Source organism: Mustela lutreola, chromosome 4 (genome assembly GCF_030435805.1).
Source record: "Mustela lutreola isolate mMusLut2 chromosome 4, mMusLut2.pri, whole genome shotgun sequence".
NCBI lineage: Eukaryota > Metazoa > Chordata > Mammalia > Carnivora > Mustelidae > Mustela > Mustela lutreola.
This window is the reverse complement of record NC_081293.1, coordinates 141,769,997-141,785,569: the sequence shown is the minus strand read 5'-3', so window position 1 is coordinate 141,785,569 and position 15,573 is coordinate 141,769,997.

The window sequence follows — 15,573 nt, the reverse complement described above, 5'->3', positions numbered from 1 at the left end:
CAAACTGTTCTAATAGAAGATTCCAGAGTTGAGGTGTAGGGCTTCCAGCTTGAGAAAAATAACGCATTTTATGCGTTATTGAATAGACTCTCTTTGAGTATATTTGGAGCTGACCCTTCATACCTTATTTGAGTAGAGTTTGAAGATATCTAGTGCTAGCTAGTTAGTGAATCAATCTGGCCTCTGTGACCCATGACCTAAGTATAGGTCATAAAAAGATTGGAAATAGGATATTAAAAGAGCAAAATTTTTTTAAATTTAATTTTATTTTTTTCAGTGTTCCAAGATTCATTGTTTATGCACCACACCCAGTGCTTCATGCAATACGTGTCCCAATAATAACATAGTATAATAACTAGGGTATTAGAATAACTGGCATTGAGAAAAAAGAGAATAGCTAAAAACTTTTGATGCCATTGGAAACCAGATAGGGGGTCTGATGGTACTGCAGCATGAATAGGAGTGGATGGGGGCTGGACGAGGAACAGAACAGCCAAAATAAAGTGAGTAACTATCCAGGGCCCATCATCAGGGTGAGCAGTTGCCAGTGGAACAGGAAGGATCATAATGGGACCTAAAGTTTGATACAGCCAGAGTCAATGCATGTACACATGTAGGCTACACACAGGAAAACTGGAAGGAACCTTCTTGTCACGCCCCAGATACTTCAGAACAGAATGGGCAATTTTTCCTCTGCATAGAGCCAGAATGTTATGATAAATATTTTGCTAGTATTTATAGATATTTAGATCTAGGATGGCATGAGTGAGACTTAGAGACAAACCTTGTTGTAACCGTTGGCTACATTCTCTGTTTTTAAGAGTTATCACTCTGTCCTGCCTTTTTGGTTACATCTGTCAGTTCCCCTCTATCCTGTTTTTTTGGTTACACCTCTAAGTTCTCTGATTCTGATCTGGTGCCCATCCTTGGCCTTTTTGTAGTCTCACTTTATGTATTCTCTCTGGAGTATCTCTTTGCAGCCTATGGTTCCAATCACTACTTACTCTGATTCATTCTAAACCTTTAATTCTTAACCCCAGCTCTAAATCCTCATTTCAGACTTATTGCTGGATATCTCAAACTGGATATTCTACAAGTCTTTTTTAAGACTTTATTTATTTATCTGACAGGCAGAGATTACAAGTAGGCAGAGAGGCAGGCAGAGGGGTGCAAGAGGGGCAGGGGAATCAGGCTGCCTGCTGAGCAGAGAGCCTGATGCGGGGCTCGATCCCAGGACCCTGGGATCAGGACCTGAGCTGAAGGCAGAGCTTTAACCCACTGAGCCACCCAGGCGCCCCAAGTCTTTCAAATTTAATGTGTTCTAAACAAAGCTCAATAATTACAATCTAACTCAACAATTATGATCCAACACAGCCTTTGTGTTCCCTTTGTACACACATTTACTCTGAAAAATCTAAAACTTACCTTCAGATGTATTTTCCTGGTCATTTTATCAATACTCTGTATTAGTATGTCCCAACTAATTGAAATAATAAGTTGTTTAAATTTGACCTTCTATAAAATATACTTATAAAACATCAAGCAAACATTGAATAATCATGTTCTAATTCTAGTTTGATAAACACGGCACGAGGACGATGGGGCCATGGAATTCCAAATATCTTATGTGTATAAACATGAAGAAGACCAGGGTTATAAATGAGCTAAGCAGTCTAGAGCGATTCACTACCTCTGCATGTGGCTCAAGGAAGGCATTAAATCAATCTGTTACTATCCTCTGCACCTATCATCTTGAAGCAGAGGATAAAAGCCACATACAGAATCGTCCTGCACTGTGTTGACTGGGTGTTTTAGACCGGGCATGCTCTTCTTTACCTTGCCCAGTATAATCAACTGCAGAGCCCATGCTGTGCCCGATGTTTCCTGCTTTGGGAGAACTTAGTCATTTTGTTTCTGGTGTAAGAGATACCCCAACTTTGCCTATGGGCTGGAGGAAGGCTAAGGGAGAGTTTTTTTATGTTCCTTGTTTCACCACTATGCTTAGGACAAAGGGTTTTTGAGTTGACCAGTAGTGACGGGTTATAGAAAAAAATATATATAAATTATACACACTTCTGAGAGAATCTGGCTCTCTCACTGAGTTTAGTAAGGTACTGGGTTGAATCCTTGGCATGAAAGGCACAGAGGCTAGACATAAGGAAGTTCTGTATTTGACAGGGAAGCAGTCATGAGGGAGATAGTCTTATCAATGTATAATATTATTAAAGATTATTAATATAGAAGACATTGCATCAAGACTGATTTGGGACCAGAAAACAGTCTTTGGGGCTCCATATATTTTGTTTATAGTTTCCCTTAAGAACATTTCTAATTTTTTCTTTAACTCCATTTTCCTTATGTCTGCAGAGTAAGAAATCTATTTAATTCCAATTTTTGTTACCTAATATAGAGTAATTAGAGTAACAGAGAATAACCAGTTTATAACTTGATTTGTTTACCTGGACAATTGTCTGTATTCCTAAGTACTATTGTACATTTGATTTTTAAAAGTTACATAACACTTAATTGTACAGATGTTATATGGTTTATTTAACTATTTTTCCAATTTTGACATTTATTTGCTTCTATTTTATTTTCTTGCATTACTATAAGACAGACTATCTTTGTATTTTTATTTTGTCATTTTTTGAGAATGTGTTAAGTTCCTAGGAGTGAAAGGGCTAGGTCACAGGAAATGCAATTGTGCCATTATTTTAACTTTTGCTGAAGTTAACAACAAAAATCATGTCAGGGTCATTTTAGAGAAAATAACAAAGCCATATTCCTGAATAAAAGGTAACCATGCAAAAACAAATCAATGAAATTTTTTCAGTTAAGGTAAGTGACTGAAAGTTCAGGGTGGTTTATTGAATATTCAGGTAATTGACTTATTTCTACCTACAGGAAGATGTAAATATACTCTGGCTTAGGAGGAACTTGGGTGAAAACCTTGGAACATTGTTTCTTTTCTACTTCTGAAGGAATTTTTTAAAATTGAGAGAGAGACAGAGATAGTGACAGAGAGTACAAGTCTGGGGGAGAGGAAGAAGGTTCCCTGCTGAGTAAGGAGCGTGACGCAGGACTTGATCCCAGGACCCCAGGATCACGACCTGAGCTGAAGGCAGATGCTTAACAGATTGAGCCACCCAGATGCCCCTGAATTTCTTTTTTCTTAGAGTGAATAACACCTTATGTCCATAGAGTCATAGAATCCCAAAGTCCATGCAGACCACACAGGTTTAGCTGTCGGCATCAGAAGGAGATAAACACAGTGGTGTAGCTATATACAGCAGGGGATGGAGGGGACACCAACCGTATGTTTGAACCTCCAGGAGGCAATACAGAGAAGAAATGAGAAAAAGAAATAGAAGAAGGCGATAAGACATTGGAGATACAGAAAATAAATAGTCTACTACAGAATATAGAGATACAAAAGGTATAGGATCAAAATTAGTGTGTAATAAAAAGAGGACCCTAACTACCCAACATTGGAAAGTTTGTTAAATACAAAGAGACTATCAATGTTGAATATGGACTATACATTATACAGTAGTACACTGTTGATGTAAAATGTTCTGATTTTTATAATTGTGCTGCAATATGCAGAAAAATGCCTTTGTACTTAAGGAAATGAATGCTGAGAAGGGGAAAGGCATGATTTTTGCAACATACTTTGAAATGGTTTAGAAACATAAGTATGTACACACACACACACACACACACACACACAATGCTAATTTAAAAAATGTGACCCAGTGTTAACAGTTAGTGAATCTGGGTAAGGAAATAGGGAGTTCTTTATAATATTGCTTCAACCTTTATGAGATTTGAAATTATTTCCAAATAAAAAGTTGAAAGAAAAAGAAAAACAATATTACATTCCCTTGACTAAAATTATTCAAGGTTGAATTTGTGACCCCAAATGGACAAGTTATAATTCTTCTTGCAACTTTCCTATTATGATGCAGTATCAAAGACTCTCTTTGGGGGTCACAGTTCTGGAAGACAGAAGTTTGGAGCTTCTTTTGAAGTCATAAAACATTTTTATTTGCCAAACTCCTGTCCTGCTCCATGGGATTTTAGTAAGGCAGAATTAGATCCTAGACTCATCTTCCTGTCCTCAGTGTTTAACCCAAGGGTTAGCATGAGACCCAAGCCAGGTCAGAGTATTCTCCCAACCTTCTTAGCAAGTGATACTATGGATGAGTACCTCTTGCCTTTGGAATTTCAGTGCTGCAATAATGTAAATTAAGAATTGCTTGGGTCCATAATCCTAGGTCTCAGAAAGTCGGGTTATTTACAGCAGATCAACATATAAAATAAAGCAGAAATGAGGGAAAAAAATTAAAAATCTTGAAAGTATTTTTAACTTCCTGGACCCAATGTCTGAAACCTAAAGATTCAAGCACATACTTACCTGTTATAATAAATCATAATAAGCCAATAAATTCCCTCTACTTTAGCTTAAATTAGTTTATATTCTGGAGTTGTTGGGTTGGATATTCCATATTAACCATTTATGTCAAGTTGGTTAATTATGTTGTTCAACTCTTCCACGCTCTAACTGATTTACCTGCTTGTCCTATCAACTGCCGAGAGTTGTTTCAAAGTCTTTCAATGTAAGGGTGCCTTGCTGGCTCAGTCCATTGAGCGATGACTCTTGGTTTCAGCTCAGACCATGATCTCAGGGTTATGAGATGGAAAGTAGTGCCTGGCTCTGCACTGAACAGGGAGTCTGCTTGAAGTTCTCCCCCTACTTCTCTGGCCCTCCTCCACTCACACGCAAGTGTGTACACTCTCTCAAATAATTCGTTCAATAAAATTATGAAACTATTTTTCCTATGGTTCTGTTAAAATTTTCATTATTTTTTTTGAGGCTATGTTATAAGGTGTCTGCAAACTTAAAACTATTATAGTTTCCGGGGTGCCTGGGTGGCTCAGTGGGTTAAAGCCTCTCCCTTTGGCTCAGGTCATGATCCTAGGGTCCTGGGATCAAGCCCCAATTCTGGCTCTCTGCTCAGCAGGGAGCCTGCTTCCTTTCCTCTCTCTGCCTGCGTCTCTGACTACTTGTAATCTCTGTCTGTCAAATAAATAAATAAAATCTTTTAAAAAAACTATTATAGTTTCCTAGTAGATTTACCCTTCTATCAATATGAAATGTCTCTTTGATCTTTTGTTTTGTTTTTTGTTTTTTGATTTAAAAAAAACATTTTTACTCTATATGCTTTTGACAATAAAAAAAAAAGGCAATTTAAAACCCTTTAAATGATGCCTCTACTGCCGTATAGTATGTGGCATCATACTGTTAAGAGTAGCATCAAATCCCATATCAGGTCAGTTATTACCTTTTCATTTATTTTATTTTATTTATTTTTTTAATTTTTAATTTTTTATAAACATATAATATATTTTTATCCCCAGGGGTAAAGGTCTGCAAATTGCCATGTTTACACACTTCACAGCACTCACCAAAGCACATACCCTCCCCAATGTCCATAACTCCACCCCCCCTTCGCCCAGCCCCCCTCCCCCCAGCAAACTTCAGATTGTTTTGTGAGATTAAGAGTCACTTATGGTTTGTCTCCCTCCCAATCCCATCTTGTTTCATTTATTCTTCTCCTACCCACTTAAGCCCCCATGTTGCATTTCCACTTCCTCATATCAGCTAGATCATATGATAGGTGTCTTTCTACAATTGACTTCTTTCTCAAAGCATGATACCCTTTAGTTCCATCCGCGTCATGGCAAATGGCAAGATTTCATTTCTTTTGATGGCTGCATAGTATTCCATTGTGTATATATACCACATCTTCTTTATCCATTCATCTGTTGATGGACATTTAGGTTCTTTCCATAGTTTGGCTATTGTGGACATTGCTGCTATAAATATTCGGGTGCACGTGCCCCTTCGGATCACAACCTTTGTATCTTCAGGGTAAATACCCAGTAGTGCAATTGCTGGGTCATAGGGCAGTTCTATTTTCAACATTTTGAGGAACCTCCATGCTGTTTTCCAGAGTGGTTGCACCAGCTTGCATTCCCACCAACAGTGTAGGAGGGTTCCCCTTTCTCTGCATCCTCACCAGCATCTGTCATTTCCTGACTTGTTAATTTTAGCCATTCTGACTGGTGTGAGGTGATACCTCATTGTGGTTTTGATTTGTATTTCCCTGATGACAAGTGATGTGGAGCACTTTTTCATGTGTCTGTGGCCATCTGGATGTCTTCTTTGCAGAAATGTCTGTTCATGTCTTCTGCCCATTTCTTGATTAGATTATTTGTTTTTTGAGTGTTGAGTTTGCTAAGTTCTTTATAGATTTTGGACACAGGCCCTTTATCTGATATGTCATTTGCAAATATCTTCTCCCATTCTGTCAGTTGTCTTTTGGTTTTGTTAACTGTTTCCTTTGCTGTTCAGAAGCTTTTGATCTTGATAAAATCCCAATAGTTCATTTTTGCCCTTGCTTCCCTTACCTTTGGCAATGTTCCTAGGACGATGTTGCTGTGGCTGAGGTCGAAGAGGTTGCTGCCTGTGTTCTCCTCAAGGATTTTGAAGGATTCCTTTCTCACACTGAGGTCCTTCATCCATTTTGAGTCTACTTTCGTGTGTGGTGTAAGGAAATAGTCCAATTTCATTTTTCTGCATGTGGCCGTCCAATTTTCCCAGCACCATTTATTGAAGAGGCTGTCCTTTTTCCATTGGACATTCTTTCCTGCTTCGTCAAAGATTAGTTGACCATAGAGTTGAGGGTCTATTTCTGGGATCTCTATTCTGTTCCATTGATCTATGTGTCTGTTTTTGTGCCAGTACCATGCTGTCTTGATGATGATGACTTTGTAATAGAGCTTGAAGTCCGGAACTGTGATGCCACCAACTTTGGCTTTCTTTTTCAATATCCCTTTGGCTAATCGAGGTCTTTTCTGGTTCCATATAAATTTTAGGATTATTTGTTCCATTTCTTTGAAAAAGATGGATGGTACTTTGATAGGAATTGCATTAAATGTGTAGATTGCTTTAGGTAGCATAGACATTTTCACAATATTTATTCTTCCAATCCAGGAGCATGGAACATTTTTCCATTTCTTTATGTTTTCCACAATTTCTTTCATGAGTACTTTATAGTTTTCTGAGTATAGATTCTTAGCCTCTTTGGTTAGGTTTATTTCTAGGTATCTTATAGTTTTGGGTGCAATTGTAAATGGTATTGACTCCTTAATTTCTCTTTCTTCTGTCTTGTTGTTGGTGTAGAGAAATGCAGCTGATTTCTGTGCATTGATTTTATATCCTGACACTTTACTGAATTCCTGTACAAGTTCTAGCAGTTTTGGAGTGGAGTTTTTGGGTTTTCCACATATAATATCATATCACCTGCAAAGAGTGATAGTTTGACTTCTTCTTTGCTGATTTGGATGCCTTTAATTTCCTTTTGTTGTCTGACTGCTGAGGCTAGGACTTCTAGTACTATGTTGAATAGCAGTGGTGATAATGGACACCCCTGCCATGTTCCTGACCTTAGTGGAAAAGCTTTCAGTTTTTCTCCATTGAGAATGATATTTGCGGTGGGTTATTCATAGATGGCTTTGATGATATTGAGGTATGTGCCCACTACCCCTGTACTTTGAAGAGTTTTGATCAGGAACGGATGCTGTACTTTGTCAAATGCTTTTTCAGCATCTGTTGAGAGTATCATATGGTTCTTGTTCTTTCTTTTATTAATGTGTTGTATCACATTGATTGATTTGCGGATGTTGAACCAACCTTGCAGCCAGGGAATAAATCCCACTTGGTCGTGGTGAATAATCCTTTTAATGTACTGTTGAATCCTATTGGCTAGTATTTTAATGAGAATTGTCACATCTGTGTTCATCAAGGATATTGGTCTGTAGTTCTCTTTTTTGATGGGATCCTTGTCTGGTTTTGGGATCAAGGTGATGCTGGCCTCATAAAATGAGTTTGGAAGTTTTCCTTCCATTTCTATATTTTGGAACATTTTCAGGAGAATAGGAATTGTTTCTTCTTTAAATGTTTGGTAGAATTCCCCCGGGAAGCCGTCTGGCCCTGGGTTTTTGTTTGTTTGGAGATTTTTGATGACTGTTTCAATCTCCTTACTGGTTATGGGTGTGTTTAGGCTTTCTATTTCTTCCTGGTTCAATTGTGGTAGTTTATATGTCTCTAGGAATGCATCCATTTCTTTCAGATTGTCAAATTTGTTGGCGTAGAGTTGCTCATAGTATGTTCTGATAATTGTCTGTATTTCTTTGGTGTTAGTTGTGATCTCTCCTCTTTCATTCATGATTTTATTAGTTTGGGTCCTTTCTCTTTTCTTTTTGATAAGTCGGGCCAGGGGTTTATCAATATTATTAATTTTTTCAAAGAACCAGCTCCTAGTTTTGTTGATTTGTTCTATTGTTTTTTTGGTTTCTATTTCATTGATTTCTGCTCTGATCTTCATGATTTCTCTTCTCCTGCTGGGTTTAGGGTTTCTTTCTTGTTCTTTTTCCATCTCCTTTAGGTGTAGGGTTAGGTTGAGTCCCTGAGACCTTTCTTGTTTCATGAGAAAGGCTTGAACCACTATGTATTTTTCTCTCAGGACTGCCTTTGTTGTGTCCCACAGATTTTGAACCGTTGTGTTTTCTTTATCATTTGTTTCCAAGAATTTTTTCAATTCTTCTTTAATTACCCGGTTGACCCATTCATTCTTTAGAAGGATGCTGTTTAGTCTCCATGTATTTGGGTTCTTTCCAAATTTCCTCTTGTGATTGAGTTCTAGCTTCAGAGCATTGTGGTCTGAAAATATGCAGGGAATGATCCCAATCTTATGATACTGTTTGAGGCCTGATTTAGGACTGAGGATGTGATCTATTCTGAAGAATGTTCCATGTGCACTAGAGAAGAATGTGTATTCTGTTGCTTTGGGATGAAATGTTCTGAATATATCTGTGATGTCCATTTGGTCCAGTGTGTCATGTAAGGCCTTTATTTCCTTGTTGATCTTTTGCTTGGATGATCTGTCCATTTCAGTGAGGGGGGTGTTAATGTCCCCTACTATTATTGTATTATTGTTGATGTGTTTATTTGATTTTGTTATTAATTGGTTTATATAGTTGGCTGCTCTCACGTTGGGGGCATAGATATTTAAAATTGTTAGATCTTCTTGTTGGACATATCCTTTGAGTATGATATAGTGTCCTTCCTCATCTCTTATTATAGTCTTTGGCTTAAAATCTAATTGATCTGATATAAGGATTGCCACTCCTGCTTTCTTCTGATGTCCATTAGCATGGTAAATTCTTTTCCACCCCCTCACTTTAAATCTGGAGGTGTCTTCGGGCTTAAAATGAGTTTCTTGTAGGCAACATATAGATGGATTTTGTTTTTTTATCCATTCTGATACCCTGTGTCTTTTGATTGGGGCATTTAGCCCATTAACATTCAGGATAACTATTGAGAGATATGAATTTAATGCCATTGTATTGCCTGTAAGTTGACTTTTACTGTATATTGTCTCTGTTCCTTTCTGATCTACTACTTTTAGTCTCTCTCTTTTCTAAGAGGACCCCTTTCAATATTTCCTGTAGATCTGGTTTGGTGTTTGCGAATTCTTTCAGTTTTTGTTTGTCCTGGAAGCTTTTAATCTCTCCTTCTATTTTCAATGGTAGCCTAGCTGGATATAGTATTCTTGGCTGCATGTTTTTCTAATTTAGTGCTCTGAATATATCATGCCAGCTCTTTCTGGCCTGCCAGGTGTCTGTGGATAAGTCCACTGCCAATCTAATATTTTTACCATTATATATTACAGACTTCTTTTCCTGGGCCGCTTTCAGGATTTTCTTTTTGTCACTAAGACTTGTAAATTTTACTATTAGGTGACAGGGTGTGGGCCTATTCTTATTAATTTTGGGGGGTGTTCTCTGAACCTCCAGAATTTTGATGCTTGTTCCCTTTGCCATATTGGGGCAATTCTCCCCAATAATTCTCTCCAGTATTCCTTCTGCTCCCCTCTCTCTTTCTTCTTCTTCTGGAATCCCAATTATTCTAATGTTGTTTTGTCTTATGGTGTCACTTATCTCTCGAATTCTCCCCTCATGGTCCAGTAGCTGTTTGTCCCTCTTTTGCTCAGCTTCTTTATCCTCTGTCATTTGGTCTTCTATATTGCTATTTTTTTCTTCTGCCTCATTTATCCTAGCAGTGAGAGCCTCCATATTTGATTGCACCTCATTAATAGCTTTTTTGATTTCAACTTGGTTAGATTTGAGTTCTTTTATTTCTCCAGAAAGGGCTTTTATATCTCCAGAAAGGGTTTCTCTCATATCTTCCATGCCTTTTTTTAGCCCAGCTAGAACCTTGAGAATTGTCATTCTGAGCTCTAGATCTGACATATTACCAATGTCTGTATGATTAGGTCCCTAGCCTTTAGTACTGCCTCTTGTTCTATTTTTTTGTGGTGAATTTTTCTGCCTTTTCATTTTGTCCAGATAAGAGTATATGAAGGAGCAAGTAAAATACTAAAAGGGTAGCAACAACTCCAGGAAAATATGCTTTAACCAAATCAGAAGAGATCCCAAATCGTGAGGGGGGAGAAAGGGGGCAAAAAGAGGTTCAGAAAGAAAAAAGAAGAAAAGAAAAGAAACAATTAAAAAAGATAACAAATAAAGAAAAAATATAAAAAAATAAAAAAAATATATATATATATATTAGATAAACTAGTTAAAAAACGTTAGAAACAAGAAAAGGGTAAAAGTTAATAATTTAGCAGAAGAGAGGAAAAAAAATTGAAAAAGAAAAAAATTAAATTAACTGGAAGACTAAAGAATCATGGGGAGAAAGCCGTGAGTTCTGTGCTTTGCTTTCTCCTCATCTGGAATTCCGCTGCTCTCCTTGGTATTGAAATTGCACTCCTTTGTAGGTGAACTTGGTCTTGGCTGGATTTCTTGTTGATCTTCTGGGGGATGGGCCTGGTGTAGTGATTCTCAAGTGTCTTTGCCCCAGGCAGAATTGCACCATCCTTACCAGGGGCTGGGCTGAGTAATCCGCTCGGGTTCGATTTCGGGAGCTTTAGTCCCGTGAGCGCTTTCTGTAGAGTTCCGGAGGACGGGAATGAAAATGGCGGCCTCCTGGTCTCCAGCCTGGAGGAGCCGAGAGCCCGGGGCCCCACTCCTCAGTACACCCTCAGAGAATAGCACCCAATTACTTCCGTCTCCCTGGCCTCTGGGTGTGCTCTGAGCTCACCGAGCCCGCAACCGGTTCAAGGTAACCCTGAGCTGAGAGCTCACTCCTTGGCTCTATCTCTGTGGCCAGCTTCCCCGTTCTAATACCTGCAAGCTCTGCAACACTCAGACACCCCCGATCCTTCTGTTGCCCTGCAGGACCTGAGGCCACACTGACCCCACGTGGGCTTCACCCCGTTTAGCCTCTGAGCGATGTCTCTCAGCTGAACAGATTTTTAAAAGTCCTGATTTTGTGCTCCGTTGCTCCTCTGCTTGCTGGGAGCCGGCCCCTCCCTCCGTGGTCTATCTTCCCATTGCTTTGGATTCACTTCTCTGCCAGTCCCACTTTTCAGAAAGTGGTTGATTTTCTGTTTCTAGAATTGCTGTTCTTCTCTTCGATCTCCCGTTGGATTTGTAGGTGTTTGCAATCTTTAGATAAGCTATCTAGCTGATGTCCTGCTAGCTGAAGTAGTCTCAGCCTGCTACTTCTCCGCCATCTTGACTCCTCTCCTCTCTTTGATCTTTAATAAGGTGTCATGCATTAGAGTCCGCTTTGTGTGATATTAACATAGTTTTAAAATCTTTCTTTTAGTGTTGTCCAGCAATTCTTTTATTATTCTTTTTAACTTTATGAATTTTAATATTAAAAGTATGTCAATTATATGTAATATTTATTTGAGTTTAGTTTCTTTAAAGTATTTTAATCTTCATTTTTAATTATAATTTTAATTCATTTGCTTGATGTATTTATTTATATATTGGTGTTTAAGTCTACCTACTTTCAATGTTTCCTATTTCTTCTACATGTTCATGCACCTTGTTTTCCCAAGTCTTTGTCTATTTTTCTTCTTTGTGTTTACTTAAGTTTGATTTTGTGTGTGTGTGTTTACTAAACTTGACACTCATTAGCTTGTTAGTTACACATTCTTAGACTATTTTTTACTATTACAATATTCCTTGAAATGTTAACATCTACTCTAGACATTATCACACTCCTTTTTGGCTGATTAAAGTCAAATATAAATTAATGTTTTACCATTTTTGAGACACTCCAGTGACCTTTAAGCACTAGGTTTTTTAAACTGAAAATACTTTATTTCTTTTATACCGTCAGTATCCATTGAGGTTTGCCTATTGCTATTCCACATATATTTGCTTTTCCAAATATTTTTCCTACATCTCTGTGTTTCCTTATTTTATCAGTTTCATCCACCTGAAGAACTCCCTTTAGAAGACGTTGAGTAAAACATATGGGTGATGAGGGTATCTGATCAGAAAGGAATATAGCACTCTTTCATAGATGCAGATGAGGGATAACTTATATGTCTAATATAAATCAGACAAATGTCTATGTCTTTGTCTAATTCCTTCCAGTTGAGAATCTGCAGCGTCCATGTGACTGTCAGGGTAAGCGTGCTCTTAGACCTCGCCTCACTTTCGACTCTACGGTATTCTCCTGTCTTAGAATTTTGATCTCAGTTCCTAACACTCACTGATTATTAAATTTCTAGATCTTTATTTTGGGTTCATAGAATGAGACACACGTTGCTTTCTTTCTGGCAATCTACTTGACTTCTCCATGGCCAAAACTGCCTCATAGGGACAAGATTAACTGCAGATTAATCTGGTTAAACTCAAACTCATGAGTCTGGAAGTTTTAGGAAATGATGTTTATTAGTTGATCTATGTTGAAAAAAATTTACCCCCTTAATAATATGTACATCTCAAAACCATGTAAAGTACAAAACATTTTTATTTCTGTTTTATGCTGAACAACATATACTATTAGTTTTCCACGAAAATACTAAACTATGTTGCTGAATTATAAAATCAAGACTCTTTAAAATGTTTTTGATATTGAACTTCAAATCTATTAATGTATACACATTGTAGATAACGATGAAAAACTACTGACAATAGTTCAATGTGTTTTAGCTGCACTATTCAACCACAACAATCCTTTGAGTAAAAAAGCACTTCATGTTCTCAGCATAAGTTCTTTGTGACTGAGAATGTGCTTTTTCTGCATCTGAACAGCCTGAATTGAATTTTATTTTGAGTTTTGTACCTGCTTCAAAGATTGTTGGCACACAGATAAAGCTTCATGAAAAAACATGGAGGTTGTAAATGCCATGAAGATGTTATATTTCTACTGTGGAAATAGATGTCTGTAAATGACAGATGATTATTGACTCATTGGTGGAAAAATGTACAAAAAGTATCAAGAACTAACTGACATCTCAACTCATACATGTCTTACATTTAGCAAAGAAATCTCAAATAGTACATACTTTTCAACTGGAGCTCTTAACAATGGAATTGATAGTGTCACCACACCCATGCTTCTCTCCATTCTGAGTCTGAGACTGGTCTCATAAATATGTCCCTTACCAACTCTGACTCCCTCCCACATACTTTAACTGAAAACAGGTAAAATGATACTTTATAAAGCATTATACTCGAAAGAAAAAAAAAAAAAAAACCTGTCCTCTTAACAAGTTTATCTGATGGAGGAAAACCCAATGCAACTTGCTGCAAAATACACTTTTATCTCACTTAGTTCATCAGAGATGAGAAACAGCCACCTTTTGCCTAATCAAAAGCTTAAATCTGTTCACAGGCTTTACAGCCCAGCACTGTACTATTGTATATTGATTGTGCCGGAGGGCACCTCCTTGTGGAGAACAATTGATTTTTCTTTGTTAGCAAAGCGATTTTAATAGTCTTTCTACAGGCTGTCATGTTTCCAGGCCCCAGAAACAAGATGCACCTGTTACTAGAACTTAGTGATCAATCGCTCAACCCACGGAAAATGTGTCTGTCTGCTACGCTAAAACACCTCCACAGCAATTACTCAGAAGGTGATTTTAACTCGTTTTGATAAATATGCTTCCTGGGAGTCTCAGGTGGGTTATCTTAAGCAATTTTACCTCCGAGCCTGAAGTTAGGTGTTTTGTTAAATTGCCATTAAGACAGAGTGGTTACAAGAACAGATTTTTGCTGTTTCATGTTACTTTTATAGTTTCGTGCCAAACTTCCTTGCCAAAGGAACTAGCCCAAAGTAAAGGTCACTGCTTTGAAGAGTGAGTGATGATAATAACTATATTTGTATTGCCCTTGATATTTGAAGACGGCTCTTCTGGCTAATTGTGTGGCATGACTAAAAAGTCAAAGGTAGGATCAGTAGCTTAAATCTGGCACAATTGCCGTCTGTTCTCCTTGACCAGTGGTGACTACTGTTTCCTTAATATTATACAAAGTGTCCCTTATTTATTATTTTTCTTCTTTGTGAATCTGGCTGACAAGCTTTCTTTATGAGTGTATGGAGGCCTTTCTGTGATCTCTAGTCATGCTAAGCTCTTCCCATCTCCTAGCAAGTTTTTAAAAATATGTCGGCACTTTAGGCTTGTAGCTGCCCTTTATAGCCATAGTATTAGCTGCTGCCACTGAGGTGATAGTATGTACTAACTAATCTTTCAGTCAATTTCTTCAAGGCAGCACCAGTTACAGGTCATGCCTCATAGATGAGGAAATCTGAGAGAGACTTACGAGAGGTTAAGTAACATCGCCCAGCGATACACGTACATAAGTGACAAAAATCAGTATTTGAACATAGTCAATCCTCCTAACGATGGTATTCTGCCATCTCTGTCTCTCAGCATGGGTTCCAGAAGATGCAGAGCCCTTGCGGGACCCTGGCCACATACAAATCCTTTTCGCCTCTAGGGGACAGAAGCCTCTTCGTCAGCTCGGCAGACATTTTTGGGAGGTCTGCTACACGTCAAACAGCATGATCGACTTTGGGGTTTGAGTAGAAATGGAGAAAAACACAATCTCTATTTCAAGAAATTTGTCATAAAGTGGGTGGAGGAAATTAGCGCAAAGGGGCTTAGCAGGGGAAAACACTCTCTCAGCCAGGGTGGAGAAATGTTTCCTGGAAGATACTGCTTCTGCATAAGGCCTGGAAACAAAAATGGGGTTGTTAGTGGGTTTAATTGTGTGTCTCCCGCCCCTCCCCCCAAATGTATATGTTTAAGTAACTAATTCCCAGTGCCTCAGAGTGTGGCCTTCTTTGAAAATAGGGTTCTTGCAGATGTAGCCAAGTTCAGATGAGGTCTTTGGGGTGTGCCCTCATCCGATATGATTGGTGTCTTTATAGAAAGAGGGAAACTTGGACACAGCACAGGGAGAATGCCGTGTAGAGATTGGATTTGTGCTGCCACAGCTGAGGATTGTGAAAGATCGCCCGCTAGGAGAGAGGCTCCAACAGATTCTCCCTGACCACCCGCAGGAAAATAACAGCCCTTTCACGTACCCTTCTGGAAATGCGCTAAACTCGGTTTTGGACTTGTAGCTTCCAGGACT